The 21,426-nt window shown below is 39.6% G+C and overlaps 1 long non-coding RNA gene across 1 annotated transcript in view; it reads right to left on the bottom strand.

Annotated features, from left to right (window-relative positions):
* The window catches only part of LOC134789405 (uncharacterized), a 100,372-nt gene extending 79,399 nt beyond the window's left edge, over positions 1–20,973 (bottom strand). Inside the window, exon 1 of the long non-coding RNA XR_010144051.1 lies at positions 20,838–20,973. This is a non-coding gene — a long non-coding RNA (uncharacterized LOC134789405). The remainder of the gene's footprint in view (positions 1–20,837) is intronic.
* Between the last annotated feature and the right edge of the window lie 453 nt (positions 20,974–21,426).

A 21,426-nucleotide genomic window follows, 5' to 3' on the forward strand; every position in this document is an offset into this window, starting at 1 on the left:
TTCTCTTAAACTTTTTAAAATAATAATAATAATAGCAAAGCAGGCGGAAGACTTGACCTAGCGTACGTGACCATTAATCGGTTTGTTTGTGTCACTTTATTATCTCCATGGGCTTTATTTGTCCCTTAATCGGTTTGTTTATGTCATTTTAGTATCTTCTTGGGCTTTATTTGTCTTCGTTACCTTATCTTATCTTATTTTCTTGGGGTAGGGGTCACATCCTTGCCTTCGGTGACACAAACTAACTAATTAAGGGTCATTATGGTAATTAGTTTCTACGCTCGGCATAAAAATGAAAGCAAAAATCAAAGCGGTGCGCAGATCACATAAACCAGGAGAACCTGTCATGAACGTAGAAAACCTAAAAGATGAGGCTGTGCGGAGGGCCTTTCAACTTGAGCTACGCAATAGATTTAGTCGTTTAGAAGTGCAAGAGTGTATAGACGAGGCTTGGGAAGAAACGCGGGACATCGTTAGGGAGGCTGGACTGAAGGTGATAGGGAAGAGAGAATTTCGTAAGAAGCGAAAGTGGTGGAGCAAGGAGTGTGACCTGGCAATGGAAGAGAGACGTAAACTTAAAATACTGTCCCTACAAGACCACAGATGGGAGAATGAGTATGTTGAGAAACACAAGGTCCTAAGAAACTTGATCAGGCAGTGCAAGAGAAAACACCTAGAAGCCCAACTAAGTCAGGTAGAGGCGCTAATAAGAGCCAATGCAACTAGGAAATTTTACCAGGAAGTAAGGTCAGTCAAGAAAGGGTATCAGCCAGCAGTCCAGTTCCTGGAAGATGATACAGGAAACCTTATCTCGGATCCATTAGAGATAAGAAATGAGTGGCGACATTACTTTGAAGGGTTACTCAACTGCCCACCTGTTGAAGTTCACATTGATGTACCAGAGGATACTTTACACGGGTGCATTACATTTGTTATAATTACTTTTCATATATTATAATTTGATATATCGTTATTTTGAATAACGTAATAAATGGCATACTACCGTAATACCTAATTAACGGTATACATAATGTTATTATTGGTATAATGGTCATAAGGTATCTTTACACTTCGTCTAATATACATTGTCATAATTATTAAATACTCTAAAGTATATTATTTGTTATAACAAGTGACATCACATAATAATTTGTGTGGCATAATAGTTGCATGACATAAATGGGTTAGGTTAGGTTAGAATTGTGACTCCGCATAAACGAATAACCACCTAACAAAAGGAGGGTTAGGTTAGGTTAGAACTTTGACCCTCCGTAGAATAAAATACTCTGGCAAAAAAGTGGTTTAGGTTAGGTTTGAACTGCGGCCCCCGCAGAACGAAAACCGTGAAAAAATTGGTTAGGTTAGGTTAGAACTGCGACCTCCCTAGAATAAGATAGCTAGCAAAAGCAGTAGGGCTGCGTACTAGTTATAAAAAGTATGTAAAACTTTACGTTATCAGTAAATTAAATATGACAAAAAAATTTATACAATATATGTATTTATACTTGATAAAATTGTATGAAGTATTACGTTATACAAAAATATAATATAACAAATGTCATTATAAAACATGTCTATATAGTATTTGAAAATTATATTACATTAGGCATTATATCAATGACAGTTTAGATGAAATCACAATATAATAAAGGAAACGTATAATAAAAATTACATTATAACATATAATAATATATCAAATGGCGTTATAACAAATGTATGATAGTTTTTTTATAATTATATTAAACATTACACACCCACTTTACACAGTACACAAGTGGAAACGCCCAGTTTTGAAGAGGTTGGAAAAGCGATAATGAGACTGAAGTCCAGGTGTTGATGGCATACCGAGAGAGATATGGAAGTATGGAGGGGGAGCAGTACAGTCCAGACTGTATAAGATCATTGTTAAGATTTGGAATGACGAGACACAACCACAGGAGTGGAACCTGGGTGTGATATGCCTCGTACATAAGAAAGGTTCAAGGAAAAAATGTGCGAACTACAGGGGGATAGCGCTGCTCCCGACAGCGTACAAGATACTTTCTTACATTCTTCTGGGCCGTCTGGAACCATATGCGGAATCAGCTCTCGGAGATTACCAGTGTGGCTTTCGCCGTAACCGGAGCACTGTGGATCAGATCTTTCTCTTAAGGCAACTTATGGAGAAAAAATGGGAATATGGCCAGGACATCCACTCATTGTTCGTTGACTTCACTAAGGCATATGATAGTGTCGACAGGGAAGCGCTTTACCAAATACTCAAAGCCTTAGGCATACCCGACAAGCTGGTAAAAATGGTCAAAGTTGCCACTCAAGTAAGCAAAATGTGGGTTAGAGTGGGTAGTACCCTCACAAAGGAGTTTGAAGTCATGACAGGGCTCAAACAGAGCGATGCACTCTCGCCCTTGCTGTTCAACTTGATACTTGAGTACGTCATCCGGAAAGTCTTATTGTGTGACGGGGGAGTTGAGTTGAACGGCCGACACAAAATAGTAGGATACGCTGACGACCTGGCCCTACTGGGTGAGTGTGAGGAGCACGTTCGAGGAATGGCACAAACTCTAGATGAGGAGGGTAGGAAAGTGGGGCTTAGGATCAGTCTGGAGAAAACGGATCCTCTCCACATGAGAAGACGGAGATGGATACGCAGAGATGGGTTAACCGTTAATGGGAACTGTTACAAGCGCGTATCAACGTTCAAGTATCTCGGTTGCATAATAATAGACACCAACCAGAGAGAAGACGAAATCGACATCCGTATCCAGAATACCTTAAGATGCTCAGCGGCTCTTCACAAAATATTAACGTCCAAGCTCATCAGCAGGAGAAACAAGATTAGAGTCTACAAGACCGTGATAAGACCGATCTTGGTATATGGATGCGAAGCTTGGACGTTAACCCTGAAGGAGGAAAACAAGCTCTTGGGGGCAGAGAGGAAGATCTTTAGAAAGATCCTAGGCCCTACAAGACGTGAGGATGGCTCTTGGAGAGTGAGGAGGAACTTGGAGGTGGAAGAACTGGTGGACGAGCTCAACATCATCGGCGAGAGCAAGGCTGCTCGACTTCGCTGGCTCGGCCATGTGGAGAGGATGGGAGAGGATCGTGCGGCCAAAAGAGCTTATCTGGGGCGACCAACTGGGAGACGTCCGGTCGGAAGGCCTAGGTACCGATGGATCGACGAGGTCCAGAAAGACCTGTGTGGCATACAAGCGGCTGAATGGCGTCAGATCGCACAGGATAGGAACGAATGGCGAAATCTAGTGTCGGAGGTCAAGATCCACTTCGGGTCGCTGAGCCAGCGAAGTAAGTAAGTAAGTAGTATGTTTATATTTAAGTTTAGTTTTTAATTAGTTTTATGTTTAGATTACGTGTTATTATTTCTTTACTTTGTAACGTTTGAATACCAACAATATAAAGGATTTATATTGAAGTACATTAGGTTAAGGAACTTATCTAACTAAAAGTAGTAATATATTTAGATAAAAATACTTACATACTTAAATAATTATTCGAGTTGTTAACGATCAGCATCTTGGCCACGTACCCTGATCTCCTTTAGAGAAGAGGCACATATTTCTTAGAAGCCTTTTAAAGATAATATGTAAATTCCCAACCCGCTTTTGGTCAGTGTGGGGCCTGTAGCTTAATCCCTCTCAATCATGCGAAGAGGCTTGTGTGGTATGCCCAACGGCAGCTAGACTGACAGTTAAGCATTGACTAGTAGATGTAGGCAGCTCAGAGCCAAGCCGTCATTTCACATCCGACTCGATTATACAATAATATGCATACCAACAAATCCTTATATTACTTATAGATATACACAACATGTACCTATAGGTCCTACACATCCTAATATACCTCACAATTGACAATACAACGAACAGCAAATGAATCAAATAAATAGACATTCCGCCGCGCCGCTCCGGCCCTTTGCTTTGAGGCCCTCATCATTAAACAAAACAAGAAAGAGCTCGAATTACCAACTTCTTATTTGCCGCTGACACAAAATAAAGGAATTGGATCTTAAATCGCAAACAACAATCTCCATACATTCGCAAAAACAATTCGTTCCACACAGGGCGTGTTGATTCGTCCCGCTCCTCCCATATTTGCGCTCTCGACTTTCTTTGACAAATCGCTCGCGATGGGAACGTAAACACTAATATTCAAAAGGGTTCCAAGCATTGAAGTAGTCAGTTGGTAACTACGAACAACTGGAAAGCGCTCTCCCAACATCGTGTAAAATATTGGCAGTATACGCTTAAATTCATATTTCATATTCTATTTATAATGCTTTACTGAAATATTTAACTTTTTTCGAAAATCTTTTTAATTACGCTAGGCAAGCCAAACTACATACCTACTTATAAATAAGTAAGTGGTTCCACGTCTTAGGTAATAATTTTTAATAAGTTAATTAAATTGTTAGCAGTAAATTAATCGTAAGAACAACTTTAATTGAATGTCCTCTATTTATTTCTTATAGAGCGCATTCCAGAGGTGCGTAGAACTTAATAATTCCATGGTCCCAAGTTTTCTCGGGAAGTTTATTCAATGAGCGGACCTCGCTGTAACGAGTACGTGGGGTATTCTCGGGCCCTTTGTAGATAAAAGCAATTGCTTCAGTATTTGGCCTAAGGTATGAAAGTTGGGGCATGAACGTTTGTTTGAGGGCCAATTCGTTTTTATGACCGATGCTTCAGTATTTCACCGCTGCAATGGTACCTAAAGAGCACAAAGGAAATGGTATTGATTTGTACCTAATAGGTAAGTAACAAAAGATGACATACCTGAGTTAGGTATTAACACATTCAATACCACTAAGTGCTGCGGGTTACGCTCGTAGCGCGTAGCCACGGTTTCGTCGTATGTAGCGCGTAGTCGCTACGAACAGTGTACCCGACAGTCGGGTTCTTGGTGTTGAATGTGTTAAAATATTTTCGTACCTATTTTCCTTTATAGATCACTATTTTTAAATCATATTAGAGTTAAAAAAATTGATTATATTCTATCAGCTTTCACTACATCTGAAAGAAATAAAAAGATAATGAAGGTAAATAATAGGATTGTCACACAAACACCTGCGCTGCCCCTGTAACCTGTCTCGTGCCGCGGTTCTAAATGCAAGAATAGTTTTGCACTTTTTCCTCGCTACAGGTTTTCTCCATTAGCAGTTGGTGGCGTCCGATAAATATAAAGATGCCCTGAGTTATTGCGTTATAAATGCTATATTCAAACGGGGACGTCACTCTGTTTGACGTTAGAAAAAAGCACTAGTGCTAGTAATTAATTCTATATCTACTCAAGTTTTATCGATATTTATTATATAATAATAATTCAGCCTAAACATTGTACTTCCCACTGCTGGGCACAGGCCTCCTTTCATGCGCGAGAGGGCTTGTGCTAGTTGTGCTATAGTCCCATACTATTCCAAGTTTATTGAGGTCGCGACTTATAACATACTTAAGTTTAATTTTCTCGCACTAATGAAACGTCATAAAACTCAGAACATAATTACCCCTGTCTATTATCCTTGATTAGTGTCATAGCCGCACTCCCGTATCTTGAAAGTCTACCTCAACTTTGTAAGAACTTCTCAAAAAAGAAAAGATAAATAACAGTTTTTCGATGAAGGCGATATCGCCATGTCACTTACCACACAATTTTTAACACCTATCGCGTTATTAAAGCACAAAGTTAAAGTTTACCGTATTCCGTAACCAACAACAATACAAGTTACTTAACAATAAAGAAAGTTCCGGCAATTCAATGTTGTTAAACGCTTATTTTATTAAAGTATGAATAGCAGCAAAGTTGCCAACTTCTAATAAAGGTAAACGTCAGATGCTATCTTTCGTTTAAGCGACAGCAATTTAGGAGAGCACTCCGCCATTTTACTTAAATAATATTTCATGCCGACTCTAGATAGATTAAACTGGATCTGGTTCTACATTAGCGACGTTTCAGCTATTAAAGCTAGTTTACTTTGAGCCAAATAGCACTGATATTCTCCATTAAAACTGAGAGCTAAAAATAAACTAGAATATTAGAAAATTTAGAGGTACTTAAGTATTTGATGTTGTTAATTATCATACAACCTTAGGTGGGCGTTTTCAGAAATAAATATCGAAAACCCGACTCTCACAGATCCCGGTGTTTTTGAGTTCTTTCAACTCAGAATCACTAGCATATTCAATTCTGATGATAAAATAAAATGTCCCAAATATTTGTATGAAAATTGTACATTTCACTACGTCACGCACATACAAGTGAAAAAATTTTTCATACTAAAACGTGACGTAATGGAATGGACATTTTGGGACATCTTTTTAGGGTTCCGTACCCAAAGGGTAAAACGGGACCCTATTACTAAGACTTCACTGTCCGTCCGTCCGTCCGTCCGTCCGTCTGTCACCAGGCTGTATCTCACGAACCGTGATAGCTAGACAGTTGAAATTTTCACAGATGATGTATTTCTGTTGCCGCTATAACAACAAATACTAAAAATAGAATAAAATAAAGATTTAAATGGGGCTCCCATACAACAAACGTGATTTTTGACCAAAGTTAAGCAACGTCGGGAGTGGTCAGTACTTGGATGGGTGACCGTTTTTTGTTTGTTTTTTTTTTCTTTTTTTTTTTGCATTATGGTACGGAACCCTTCGTGCGCGAGTCCGACTCGCACTTGCCCGGTTTTTTAATGGTGGGATGGAGAACGCTGTCGATTCTGAGTAGAATGAGCCCAAGAACGTCCAGATGTGAAAGAATCAGGTTTTCAATATTTATTTCTGAAAACGCCCAGGTACCTACCGTTCGGAGTGGCTCAGGATGTAAAAGATCACAAAATATGATTTTATCAAGGTAGATAGGTACAATACAACAACCGCGTTAAGGGTGACTCACGTTAGACCGTGTCCGGGTCGGAGCTTCCGGCGCATCGTTTTCTATGGAAAGCATCGCGTGATCGCCTGTCATGTCATAGAACAGCGGTCGGCAACCAGCGGCCCGCGGGCCGCATGCGGCCCGCGAACCTCTCACTTGTGGCCCGCGAGCCTCCCTGGCCATTTTGTATGTAATCAATGACAAACGACAATATCTGATAAAGTCATAAATACTAACAAAGTGCGGCCCGCGTCCACTTCGTTAACTGCTATTTGGCCCTTGGCTGCTAAAAGGTTGCCGACCGCTGTCATAGAAGAGTAAGCCATCTTTTAAAGAAATAAGGATGATCATAAATGTACAAAACCAGCGGCACAGAAGTATCAAATAGTACTTATCTAAGGATTCTCAGCGTCATAATCCAGACATGACATTCAATTTTAGAAAACTTAACCTGATTTGGCATCGATAAGACGAGGCGTTGATACGACTTCCTCTCTCGCTTGATTATGATTATGACGATTTTTATGACATAAAAATCCCTATTTTATTAGCTTCATAAGTACTGTGAGATTACTTTACCGAATTAAGCTTGTTTTTTCCAGATTTATGGGAATAGTTGTTTATAGGTAGGTAGGGAAGGTATATATTCTTGAAGTGGATATTTAAGTATATTGTAATTCGCGAAGCACAAGAGAGACGATAGGATAAAGATCCTCAGAAAACATGTCACTGTCGCCTTTCAGTCACGGACGTATACAGACGAGGCTATTTGAAAGGCATTCACCAGGCATAAGGCAACATAAAAAGCCATTGACTACTTTGAGACCTTTTTTATATCGGCTATCCATTTTTGCAGTTTGCGCAAAAGTATATGTACAGGCACTTAATTGTTTTTTTCTTATATTTGAAACTGAACGTAAGCAACATAAATAATTGACTAACTCATATCCGCAACGTAGGCTTCGTCAGGAGGGTACAGCCATAAAGGATGACTCACGCTAGACCTTCCGGCGCTTCGTTTTCTATGGAAAGCACCACGTGATCACCGATCAGCCGTCATAGAAAATGACATGTCGGATGCCTCGGCCCGGGCACGGCCCGGTCTAGCGTGAGTCATACTTAAATCAGCAACAGGCGTCGTCATTACACACAAACAATAAGGATAGCTTTATTACAGGATTCGTCATTTTACCTTGTGGGTTATTCAAAAACACAGCCATTTAAAAAGGATCACCTCGAGTCGCATCTGGTCCAAAGGTTCCCATTACACTAGCATCATTTCGACGCTGTATGTATAGCCAAATGAAATCCCCTGTACCACTTAATTAAACTTGTATTTTCGTAAGTAGGTAGGTATTACGTTCTTATAATTTAAGATCGGTAAAATTATCGTTAGGTATTTAAAATTACTGTTTCGAGCATAAGTATTTCAACATTTGGTGAATGATTTTAGGAATTCTGATATGTAACCGACAGTCTGGCACCAACACAATCGATGATAGTGGGGACTTATCTCAAAACCGTCTTATAACTTATAACATAGCCGCCATTTTTACGACGAGAACACGCCAACTTGCAATTTTCTCCCCAACTGCAATATCAATAAATAAAGCGATCAGCTATCTGGATTACAATCTATTGCACGCACGTACTGCACTTTTGTAATTGAAGTATTTATATATCTGTATATTATATGTTACTGTAAATACCCGTTTTTAGCGAAAACTAATGAAAAGTCTTATAGTTAAAACTAGTTTTCGCCGAGGCCTTACGGAAAACCAGTTTCAACAGGTAGTGAAAACACGTTTTCACTAAGGCGATACGGAAAACTAGTTTTAACTAGGGAAAAAGCTTTATCACTAAAAAGGAGTAAATGAATAACTGACTTAAATCAACACCCAGCCCCAAACGTTTGACCTAGAAAGCTGAATTTTCACAATAAGAAGCTTTAATGAAAAATTCAACCCCTAAGTGGGTTAAAAAGGGGATTTTTGTTTGTACATCATGAATTATATCTCTATATAATTTAATCTAAGAAGGGAATAAAGTTTGTATGTTATGCGTTTGTATTTTTTCGTTTTCTTTAACTCGTTACCTTAAGGGGCTATCTAAAAGAAGTGTTAATTTTTTTGAGACGCACAAGAAACACTGTTAAAAACTGTACGGTACAGTTAGGAGTGTTGCTATTTTTGTACTTTGTGCGTATTAGAAAACATTATTAAATATATTTCCTAAAAGGTTTAGGTTTAAAAAGTTTTAAGGGATTTGGAACTTTAAAAAAAACGGGACGTATTAAACCCTAAAAAAAACCGGGCAAGTGCGAATCGGACTCGCGCACGAAGGGTTCCGTACCATAATGAAAAAAAACGGAAAAAAAATGCAAAAAAAAAAACGGTCACCCATCCAAGTACTGACCACACCCGACGTTGCTTAACTTTGGTCAAAATCACGTTTGTTGTATGGGAGCCCCATTTAAATTTTTATTTTATTCTGTTTTTAGTATTTGTTGTTATAGCGGCAACAGAAATACATCATCTGTGAAAATTTCAACTGTCTAGCTATCACGGTTCGTGAGATACAGCATGGTGACAGACAGACGGACGGACAGCGAAGTCTTAGTAATAGGGTCCCGTTTTACCTTTTGGGTACGAAACCCTAAAAAGGGACTATTTTTGATCGATATTGTTGGATTTGTTGGCCCTTTGGATTTGTGCACATTTCGTTAGATTATTGTATGGCTAGAGTCAGACCAAGAATAGTCTGCAGCGGATTTGATAGCCCATGTAGTTCAAGTGTTATTTTAAACGTCAAACTTCTATATTATGACGTATACTTGGTCAAGCAGATCTTGTCAGTAGAAAAAGGCGGCAAATTTGAAAAATGTAGGCGCGAAGGGATATCGTCTCATAGAAAATTTGAATTTCGCGCCTTTTTCTACTGACAAGATTTGCTTGACCGTCTATACCTATAAATGACACTTGCACTGCGTGGGCTATCAAATCCGCTGCAGACTTTTTTTGGTCGGACTCTACCACCATTAGCTTGGCACTGACATAAAGGCTATCGAGAACGTAACTTACTTTATTGCATCTCGCTCGTACTCGCATATTAGTGCGAGCGAGATGCATATAAAGTAAATTACGTAGACGTTAGCGTACATGTCAGTTTTGACACTGTCAGAACTGACATGTAAGTACGCTAACGTCTACGTAATTTACTTTCTATGCATCTCGGTCGCACTAATATGCGAGTACGAGCAAGATGCATAGGAAATAAATTACGTTCTCGATAGCGTTTATGTCAGTGTCAAACTGGTGGTAGCCATACTGTTAGTATTGAATTTTCTGTTATGAATTAAGGCATAGTCCGGGCAGAACAGAATCGGAGTGAGTTTCTTAACTCTGTGAAAGAACAAACAAGATGTCTGAGACGTTAGGGATTGAAATTATCAAGTAATTTAATAAAACCGGCGATAAGTCGAAGACGGTCTCCCTCGTGGCTAGATAAAAGGAAATAAGTTTAAACGAGAAAAGTTAGCGAGGTGCCAGCGAGGCGAGCTGACGACCAGCGGGCCTACCGCAAACTACGTTCGACGTGTTGCCTCTCTGTCGCACTTGTAAATTCGTACGTAAGTGTGACAGGGAGGCAACACGTCGAACGTGGTTCGCAGTAGGCCCCCAGCGACGTGCGACTTTCCTTCCATCAGCACCAATGAATTCGACGACTTGATTGACTCCTTATTCTTGGAGTTAATTACTCCACTCATTTTACTGACTGAATAGCTGATGGTTTTAGTTTAACGGTATCATGATTCTAGTATTGTACACGAACTATAATCCGCTTTCCGGTACAATTATACGGTCTGCATATGTACGAGTATATGCAGGAGCATAAGGATGACTCACGTTAGTCCGGGCCGGCCGTATCCGGGCCGGAGCTTCCGGCGCATCGTTTTCTATGAAAAGCTACGCGTGATCGCCTGTCATGTCATAGAAAAGTAAGCGCCTGAAGCTCCGGCTCGGACACGGCCCGGTCTAACGTGAGTCATCCTTAAATCATCAGCAGAAGCTACAAGTGTTTTTGTAAGATTTTTATGAAAATATCTCTTTTAGATCATTTAACAAACATCTTTATAATAAAATAGAAAAATAAATTCGGATCGGATAAAATCGGAGCTAACAGACAAATCATACTATTATTAGCTAACAGGGGCCCATTTCTCGAACGATATTAGTCTAATATTATTAGTGTGTTGTTATGGCACCACATACGATTTGACAGTTCGTGGACTTATAATATTAGTCTAATTATATTAGTATTAGACTCATCATCATCATCATCTCAGCCATAAGACGTCCACTGCTGAACATAGGCCTCCCCCTTGGACCTCCATACGTGCCGGTTGGAAGCGACCCGCATCCAGCGTCTTCCGGCGACCTTAACAAGATCGTCTGTCCATCTTGTGGGTGGACGTCCTACGCTGCGCTTGCTAGTCCGTGGTCTCCACTCGAGCACTTTTCGACCCCATCGGCCATCTTCTCTGCGTGCAATGTGGCCTGCCCATTGCCACTTCAGCTTGCTAATCCGGTGGGCTATGTCGGTGACTTTAGTTCGTCTACGGATCTCCTCATTTCTGATTCGATCACGTAGAGAAACTCCGAGCATAGCCCTCTCCATAGCTCGTTGAGCGATTTTAAGTTTTGAGATGAGGCCGATAGTGAAAGACCACGTTTCGGAGCCGTAAGTCATCACTGGTAATACACATTGATTAAAGACTTTCGTCTTGAGGCACTGAGGTATGTCGGACGAAAAGACATTACGTAGTTTCCCGAACGCTGCCCAACCGAGTTGGATTCGGCGGTTGACCTCTTTCTCGAAGTTGGACCTACCTAATTGGACTACTTGTCCTAGGTAGATGTACGAGTCAACAACTTCGAGTACCGAGTTCCCAACAGAGACTGGGATGGGCACAACATTGGCATTTGACATAAGTTTCGTCTTGTCCATGTTCATTTTCAAGCCCACCCGTTGTGAAACTCGGTTGAGGTCATCGAGCATCATGCTGAGTTCCTCCATCGACTTTGCCATGACTACGATATCGTCGGCAAACCGAAGGTGAGTGATGTATTCGCCGTTGATGTTGATGCCAAGTCCTTCCCATTCCAGGAGCTTGAAGGCGTCTTCCATTACGGCAGTAAACAGTTTCGGAGAGATAACGTCTCCCTGCCTTACGCCTCTTCGCAATGGAATCGCCCTCGTGCTCTGCTCCTGTACTCGGACCGACATGGTGGCGTTACTATACAAACACTTCAACACTTCGATGTACCGATAGTCAATATGGCATCGCTGAAGAGACTCAAGCACCGCCCATGTTTCCACCGAATCGAAGGCTTTCTCATAGTCCACAAACGCTAAGCATAATGGCAAGTTATACTCTTCGGTCTTCTGTATAACTTGCCGCAGCGTATGGATGTGGTCTATGGTACTATGGCCTTTTCGGAAACCGGCTTGTTCGGGAGGCTGGAAGTCATCAAGTCTGTGTTCGAGACGGTTCGTGATGACCCTTGAAAACAGCTTATAGACATGGCTCAGAAGCGTGATGGGTCTGTAGTTCTTCAATAGGTTGTTATCACCTTTTTTGAAGAACAGCACCACCTCGCCTCTATTCCATGTTTCAGGCGTTATGCCCTCGGACAAGACGGAATTAAAGAGCTTCTGGAGGACTTTAAGTACCGGTGTTCCACCCGCTCTCAGAAGCTCTGAAGTGATTCCGTCTTTGCCCGGCGCCTTGTTGTTCTTAAGCTGCTTCAGGGCCATCCTAATCTCGTACAGACTGATGTCCGGGATATCTTCGGTATAATGTCGGGACAGCTTGGCTCTTGGATCTCCTACCAAGCTGTCAACGGGCTTTGCGATCGAAGTGTATAACTGTCCATAGAACCTCTCGATCTCACCTAAAACCTCCGCTTTGCTCGACGCTATGCTGCCATCTTCCCGTTTCAGCTTTGTCAGCTGGCTTTGCCCAATAGACTTGTCCTTTGCGAACACTTTGGAGCCTTGGTTTCGCTCAATAGTCTCTTTAATACGGTTAGTATTAAAGAGACGCAGATCATGTCGCAAGGACTTAGATATACGTCTATTGAGCTGCCTATATGACTCCGCGTCATCGGGAGACTGCAACTGTAGCGAGCGTCGTTCAGCCATGAGGTTTAAGGTTTGCTCGGTCAATTTCTGAGGTCTATCTTTACGGCGGGATCTAAAAAACTTAGACCCTACTGTGTGGACAGTTTCCACTAGCCCGTCGTTGATTTCGTCCACTGAAGCCAAGTTCTCTAGGCAAGCAAAGCGGTTAGAGAGCTCGAGTTGAAAGCTTTCGGGGTTTTGAACATAGGCTCGAGTAGGTCGGAGCGTAGACTTCATCAGGCTGGACCTTTCAAGTTTAATATTGATATTCAGTGTGCCTCTTACGATTCGGTGATCACTACCGGTCTTTACCCTGTTGATCACAGAGACATCACTGAATATCCGTTTCTTGTCGGTCATGATGAAGTCTATCTCGTTTCTCGTGGAACCGTCAGGACTCATCCAGGTCCATTTCCTGTGAGGCGGCTTCTGGAAGAAAGAGTTCATCATGAAGAGTTCCTCTCTCTCCAGAAAGTCGGCCAGCCTCTGACCCCTAGAGTTCCGTTGCCCATACCCAAATTGCCCCACTCTCAACTCATCCCCGCTTCTCTTGCCCAACTTTGCGTTGAAGTCCCCCATAACAACAGTAAAGTAGGTTTTAGAAGTATGTATGGCCCTACTTACGTCCTCATACATAGCTTCTACTTCATCATCGGAGTGTGACGAGGTCGGTGCGTATACCTGAATGACCTTCAGCGAATATCTTTTGGATATTCTGAGTATTAGGTATACCACCCTGCTCGACACACTGTCGATGGTTATTATGTTGTTTACGAGGGACTTGTGAACGAGAAACCCGACACCACCTTGGGACTGTTGGTCGCCCTCCCGGTGGTAGAGCAAGTTACCAGACTTCAGGGTTGTCGTGTCCTCCCCCTCTCTACGGACTTCGCATAACCCTACAATGTCCCAGTGTAACCTGCTCAGTTCCTCTTCCAGCTCGCAGATCTTTTCGTCAGTCCTCATAGTGCGTATGTTGTGTGTTACCAGGGCCAGTCGTCGTCGGGGCGGGTAGCCGGATCTTTGCCGGATATTCTTAGCACCCCTGACCCCGCTAATGCCCTGACCGCTACCATAGCCAGAGCACCCGGGGTCGCCGGAACCTCGGGGCCGTGGTTCTATTGTGCTCATCATGATGGGGGGTGAATGCCATAATCGCCACGCTTGGCAGGCGGGTTGGCGATCGCAGTCGAGTACACCGAATTTGAGGGACGCTGCTGCCCGTCCACCGGTGGCCTTGGACGTAGTTTAAGGACATACCCGGGTCCCGTATTAGACTAATAACAGAAAATTAGGCAAGCCAGTGGAAAACGTTTGAATTGAGTTCTATGAACGCAGCACCATCAACAGTCTGCTCAAATTCCGTCTATACAATACAATACCTAGTGCATAAATGTTTTCCATCGTATTTTCGCGGAAACGTACGAACGTGTCTTGCTATTTCAGTTAGTCTCAGGACAAAAAGTAATGAGGTTGCATGACAAATACGAACGTATCCGAGAAAATACGATGGAAAACAATTATGCACTACATCTGTATGTAGATACCTACATAGATACATATAGGGATCCTTCATAACGTCCATGCCAGCTACCAATAAATTGCATTAGCTAACGAAGAAGAATAAAAACATGTGAACGTCGTTAAATCGGATTAACGTACCATATATATTTTTTAGATCGGGCCTTGGATAGTAAAATTAGAACAATTCGCGTAATTGTTTAAAGGGGCGCCCGTTCCCACCACTCCCTTACCTATTATTTATCCTATTTTGAGCCTTAAGTTTGTAGAATAAGGTATTTGTAAGCTGTATGTTTATATTGGTGATGGTACAGGGAATTAGAACAAAGGGTTGTCACCGTTAGCATGCCGCTCAATAAACTTTAATCAAAGAAGACAGGGGTAGTATGCATGCTTGCTCGGCAGGCTAATAAACTCTCTGAGTTTGCGTAAGCTGGGTTGGCTGTATGTCACTTTAAGAAATTGGTTTTTTGTGTAAACAAGCAATGAATAGGACGGGTGTGTAATGATCGATATAAAAATAATTGATATATTTACTGTAGATATAACAACATTTAATATAATTTCAGAAAATATAATAACTCATTTTGTATAATATACATTTGGTATGTTATTAAAATGTTTAATATCATTTTATATAATTATCTTTTGATCAACACTCATTTATTATAACGATCATGTGATATAATGCTCATTTATTATACAAGCATTATTATATAAGCATTATTCGGTATAATATAGGTATTTTTATGACGGCAAATGTTTAACGCCTGATACTTTTTTTTACAGCAAACACGTACTTAACAAGTATCGTGAGTCTTCCAATTTGAGTCTAAAAAACATCCAATGTTTAATAAAAAAATATATATATAATATATATCAATTTTTCTTTGCAAATTGGGTTTTCTTTTCCTAATATAAACTTTATTCCTTACATTTTATATAGGGGTCACAATTCCAACCTAACCTAACCTAGTATTCTGGTAGTGGTTTGTTTGTGTAATGGACGCAATTCTAACCTAACCTAACCTACTTTTCTGGTAGCGGTTCGTTTTGTGTAGGGGTCGCAGTTCTTAACCTAACCTAACCTAGTATTCTGGTAGCGGTTGGTTTTCTGTTATCAATAGCAGTTCGTTATACGTAGAAAGAGTATCGTTTTTTGTAGTGTGTAATAGTAAATGTGGAATTCTATATGTAATACATTATATCAACAAAGGTTATAACAATTCTACTTTAGATGAAATAACTTTATATCATAAATTCGGTATAGGAAATATGCATTATACTTCAAGAATGTTATGCTAAATGTTATTAGATCAATTTATCATTATATAAAATGATAATATATATCATATGAAAATATATTAAGTGTTGTTATGTCATTTAATAATTATACTAAATAAGCGTTATTGCAACAGATATTATAATAAAAATGTTTATAGCCATCGATACGCACCCGAATAGGACATATACATGAATCATATAGTCTATCTTACTTGACTACCTATTATGTTAATGTTATTGTTGTTCTTCAGTTTTAACTTACTTCAAAATTTAAAAGAAGAGAGGTTTTCAATTCGGTTTTAAGAACACCCCGTACACGTAGGTACGCTCAGTATAGTGTGAATCGAGCGATCTGAGCTAGTTTACTCAAAGAGTCTCAAGAATACAACCATTGAGTGGTAAACCACAAATTAGGATAATCCCCTCGTAGTAAAAGCAGATTATAACCGCCTTGAAATGTTAGTATAGATTAACGACTCTATTTCTTTAAACAATAGACTACAAAATACACTAACTAAATAATGGCTAACCCAACTTTTTTTGCATTTAACAACCATCGACACCTGTCGTGGCTAAGGTGCATGTGACTTTCCAAAAGATTGAATATGATAATATATTTTTAGACCATTTTAACCCCATTCAACAAAAAATAAGGTTTAGAATTCAATATACATGCAATGTACTTCTAACTTATTTTGTAAGTAAATTGGTTGGCGCCTACGAGAACAAAAGCAGATAATAGGATTGTAATAGAACAATGCCATTGTTAGTACAGGTAAGTGAACAAGCTCAGTTGAAAGAATTTTATCTATACCTACCTACTTACTCCGTTGTTTTTCCTACACATTTTCATTCTTGGGATAAAGTGAACATGAAGACCATGCAATCATCAACAGAACTATATAACGAAATGATGACAGTAACTACTAACTATTCAAACTATGGGCAATATATATAGGTCGGCCTACACATATTATAGGTACCTGTATGTATCAATAAACTTTCAACAAAAAAAAATTAAATTGTTTTTAAATAACATTAAAACCGCCTTCGGTTTGGTGTAATTTTTATTTTAAAATAATTTCAGATATTTTTTTTTCATTCTATTTATTTCGGGCATCAACAGCAATACAAAAAAGTAATACATAGCATAAGTAGCGAACAGAAAACATAACCAATAACAGACCATTGTTACTAAGAGGTGCCAAGAAATAGTAGTTTGTGTTACAAGGGATCAAAATGATATATTTCCGTCAAGGGCGTACCTACCTACATTGAATCCTGAATGAAGCGATGGATTCTAAAGTAGAATCCTGAGCGTAATGAGGGATTCAAGAGTTAACGCCCAAGACGAAATAATTTTGATACCGTGTGACACATACTGCTTTTCACATCAACTATGAGGAAAATAAAAAAATCGTAGTGTTGACACTACAGTGTTGCCACTTTTTAATTTTTACTCTTTTTTGCCAGGCTGTACATACGATGTTCATAGTTAATTATATTAATATTTTATACTGGCAATGAAATGTCCTTGAACAGAAAAGTGCCACTTTAATCCCTCCTAACAGGGAAGAAAAATCCATTTTCTGATTAGGTGACGTGAAATAGTACGTTGTGCAACATGGGGCGTAAGTTGAATATTGCAAACGAGAGTAAGTTAAATCGCGACGGCTTGCCGGAGCGATTTATAGACTCGAGATTGCAATATTATTACGCCCCGAGTTACACACAATGTTTTTCATCACACTTGCGATACAAAAATTAAGTATAAAGACAAAAAACTGTTAATTATGGCACTAGAAACTTCATAACTCCCTAGGGAGAACGCTTTTTCTATAACTCCCGCTAAACCTGCGTGCAATTCCACATTTACTAAGCGAGTGTGATGAAAAATATATTATTATGCGACTTACAAAAAATCCTCCGCACGTGCCGAACATGAAATTCAGTTGTAGGTATCTAAAAAACAATTTTGTCTGAGAACATCCATCTGCGATCTCCAATAGTCATGTCACGCTAGATTACATTCCGACTAGGTCTGGAATCTCCATTGCTAACGCTACGCCTCATGTCATTCAAAGTTGAATGCTATTTCCGATCTCGCTCAGTAGATTTGCTACCCATGAAGGCACAGTTACACTGGTTTCCATGAATCAAACACTCATGCTGAGTAGGTAGGTACCTCAACGATAGAACAAGGAGCACGCCTCCACGAATCATGGTAGATTTGCCGGATTGGATCGCTCGACACGCCATGCCAAGGCACGTGCTTTGTGCATGGCAGAGGTGTTTGGTACAAACAGCAACGCTCCTAACTGCACATGCGTGGACCTTATTACAAGGTCTACCAATGTACAGTTAACACTGTGGGCGATGGCACCATTGTGACACTGCGGTGAGATTTGAGGCTGTTTCGTGCGCTGTTTTGATTCAGAATTTGATCTACATTTCTCTGTGAATTTGTTTTTTAAGTTGCCGTACCCAAAAAGTAAAAACGGGACCCTATTACTAAGACTCCGCTGTCCGTCTGTCTGTCTCCAGGCTGTAACTCGAGAACCGTGATAGACAGTTGAAATTTTCACAGATGATGTATTTGACTTCTGTTGCCGCTATAACAACAAATACTAAAAACAAAATAAAATAAATATTTAAATGGGGCTCCCATACAACAAACGTGATTTTTTTGTCGTTTTTTACGTAATGGTACGGAACCCTTCGTGTTCGTGCACGAGGTGCAGTCCTCAGTCCGACTCGCACTTGTTTTTGTTTATGTTTTCAACATCACTATTTATTTTAATGGTTTATTCGTGTGTCACATGGCAAGTGGCTCGTTATAAAAAATACAAAATATTCACTCTAGTAAGGGACGGGAGGAAAGACGGGAGGGAAGAGGTAGAGACCATGAATTTTCCACCTCTTGTGGAAAATTCATGGTCTCTACCTCTTGTAGAAAATTCATCTTTTTTTTTATTAGGGGTCGCTACCCCTAATTAAAAAAAAGATAAGCTTATGTTAAATTACAACTAAATTCAAAAAATTAAGACACCGAAAAATATGGATCTTCCTATTAAATAGATTAAACGGTTTTGATGCTTAACTATCCAATATCGAATGCCACCGGAAACTATTGTATCCAAGCTTCTCACTTAGCCCCGCTAAAGATTAAATTATAATACACTTAGCAGATACACCACGGGACTTAACAAAAATACAAAAGTGTAGGCAAGTTTAGATTGGCATCTTTAACAAAGGTTAACTGGAAGAAATCCTTTAAAGGGATAAGTGCGCCTTTGTACTGCCTATCCTGTGCTATATTTGTGCTTTGTACAATAAAGAGTTTGTACATACATACATAAAATTGAGTTTCAATTTGTATGTAGGTTTGTAGATATCGTAATATATATTATTATTCTATGAATTTAACTACAATAAAATAAAATAGCAATTAAAATCATCATCATCATCTCAGCCGAAAAACTTCCACTGCTGGACAAAGGCCAAAGCAAATAAAATAAGAATAACATACTCGTAATATCGGCTACTCCCACGGCTAAATTGATAATGTCATTAACCGCCTCTTTACGAGGGATAAACAAGCTGGATGATTTCCTAGATCAGAGGGCCTACCGAGAACCACGTTCGACGTGTTGCCTCCCTGTCACACTTACGTGCGAATTTACAAGTGCGACTGAGAGGCAACACGTCGAACGTGATTCGCGGTAGGCCCTCAGTCCTCTACCAGGGCAGGGTCACGACAATACTAGTAGCCTCTATTCACATCTCAAGACGCGTCGATCGTCGTGTGTAGAGGAATTCCTCATACCTAGTTGCGTAATAAGCTTATTATCGCACTGGTGCGGTAAAGTAGCACCATATGTAGGTACCTACTGTAATAGTACATTACTACAGAGGCCGGGACGAAAGGGGTTGCCGGCCGAAGATTCGCTCGGCCGGATAGGTCTGAGCGCGGGCAACCCCATTTCCCGCCGAGGTATGTATAGTGCTTATCTCAAACATGCAATGAAATAAATAAAATAAAAAATCCACGAAACCCAAGTTTTATTTATAGAAAAAACTAAAAGTAAACTACAACCAAAATATAACCAACACGTACCTATATCATTATCACGCGTATGTTTTACACGAGTGGTGTATTTTTACTACCCGTATATTTTCATGTATCTTTGATTTTTTCGCCTTGTATCCGTCTGACTGTCGTTTTCGTCACATAAGTTTACATAGTTTTTCATGTTGATATCATGTTTCACATACATCGTTGCTTTATGCATGGAGTAAATAAGTATAATTTCCACAGTGTTGACGAATTTGTAGTTACATTCATTTAAAATATGCCACAAAAATGTTTCTAATAAACTGTAAGCCATTTTTCTTAGTTTCTCAAATAATAAAATTGCCATAAGCAACCATATACATACTTCGTCTTTGACTTGGCGGTAGAGACAGCAAGTTATTAAAATCAATTCTGCTTACGCTGCCAATTCCAACACCTACGATTACAATTAATATTAATTTCATTATTTCGTCGGAACTCATATTAAAGTCAAAAAATCAACAACGCACCATAAATCCAATAAAACAGAATGAATATTTTTCAACTTTACCTCCATAACAATTTAAAAAATATAACTACGCGTGTTTGAGTAGACCTTTTTACCGCTAAAGTGTAGATGAAATATTTTAAATGTTTTTATTTGTGTATTTAAATTTATAATTTAAAATTATAAAATTATAGAATGTATTATTTATTAAGTTCATGTTGATTTTATACAAATAAAACTGCAAATTATAGCAAACATTGTGTTTTGTTTTTTTTTATAGGCGTAGTGGCAGAGTGTCATTACGAACCATAAAGCAAATACTGCCTCTAGTTTTTTTTTAATGGATGAATGCCACGATACTGTGTCACAAATATCTGTGAAATGGAAATTAAAAAAAAAGAGGACTTTGCCGGCCTAGGCCTGCAAGATGTGTATGAAATTCCATTAACGACCTTTTGTCCTAGCCGCACCTGAAACGTCATACTTCGCAGCCTATTATAAGGAACATAACATCAATATTTCATTGCATGTTTGAGAAAAAATAATTACCACTGATCTCATCAAAATACGTAGGTACGCCATTCCTGTTATTAGGTAAGTAATCTGCGATCGTGGAATCTTCTCGAAACACCGTTCCAAATGGCTGACATTTTACGCATGACTACACTTCTAATTTTCCGTCTTTGTCTCAGCGAAATTAGTATTTGATCTGTTTTATAGAGATAAAGGGAATGCCATTCAATGACTGGAACTGGAGTAATGGTATTGTAATTAAAGAAGTCATAATGGAGGGATGGAATGGAAGGAATTACTTTTTATTCGGAAAGCTATTTAAGCGATGGCGATTGGACTTTTATACTCCAGATTGTTAAATCATCCGCCCTCCGCACTCTTGGAAAAAGGAAACCCCTCCCCCCTACCACTAGAAATCTCAACAACGACTAGGTACTTAGTTAGTCGTGCGCTACTTTCGCCAAACTTTTATCTACGATCT

The sequence above is a fragment of the Cydia splendana genome, chromosome 3, assembly GCF_910591565.1.
Source record: "Cydia splendana chromosome 3, ilCydSple1.2, whole genome shotgun sequence".
Classification (NCBI taxonomy): Eukaryota; Metazoa; Arthropoda; class Insecta; order Lepidoptera; family Tortricidae; genus Cydia; species Cydia splendana.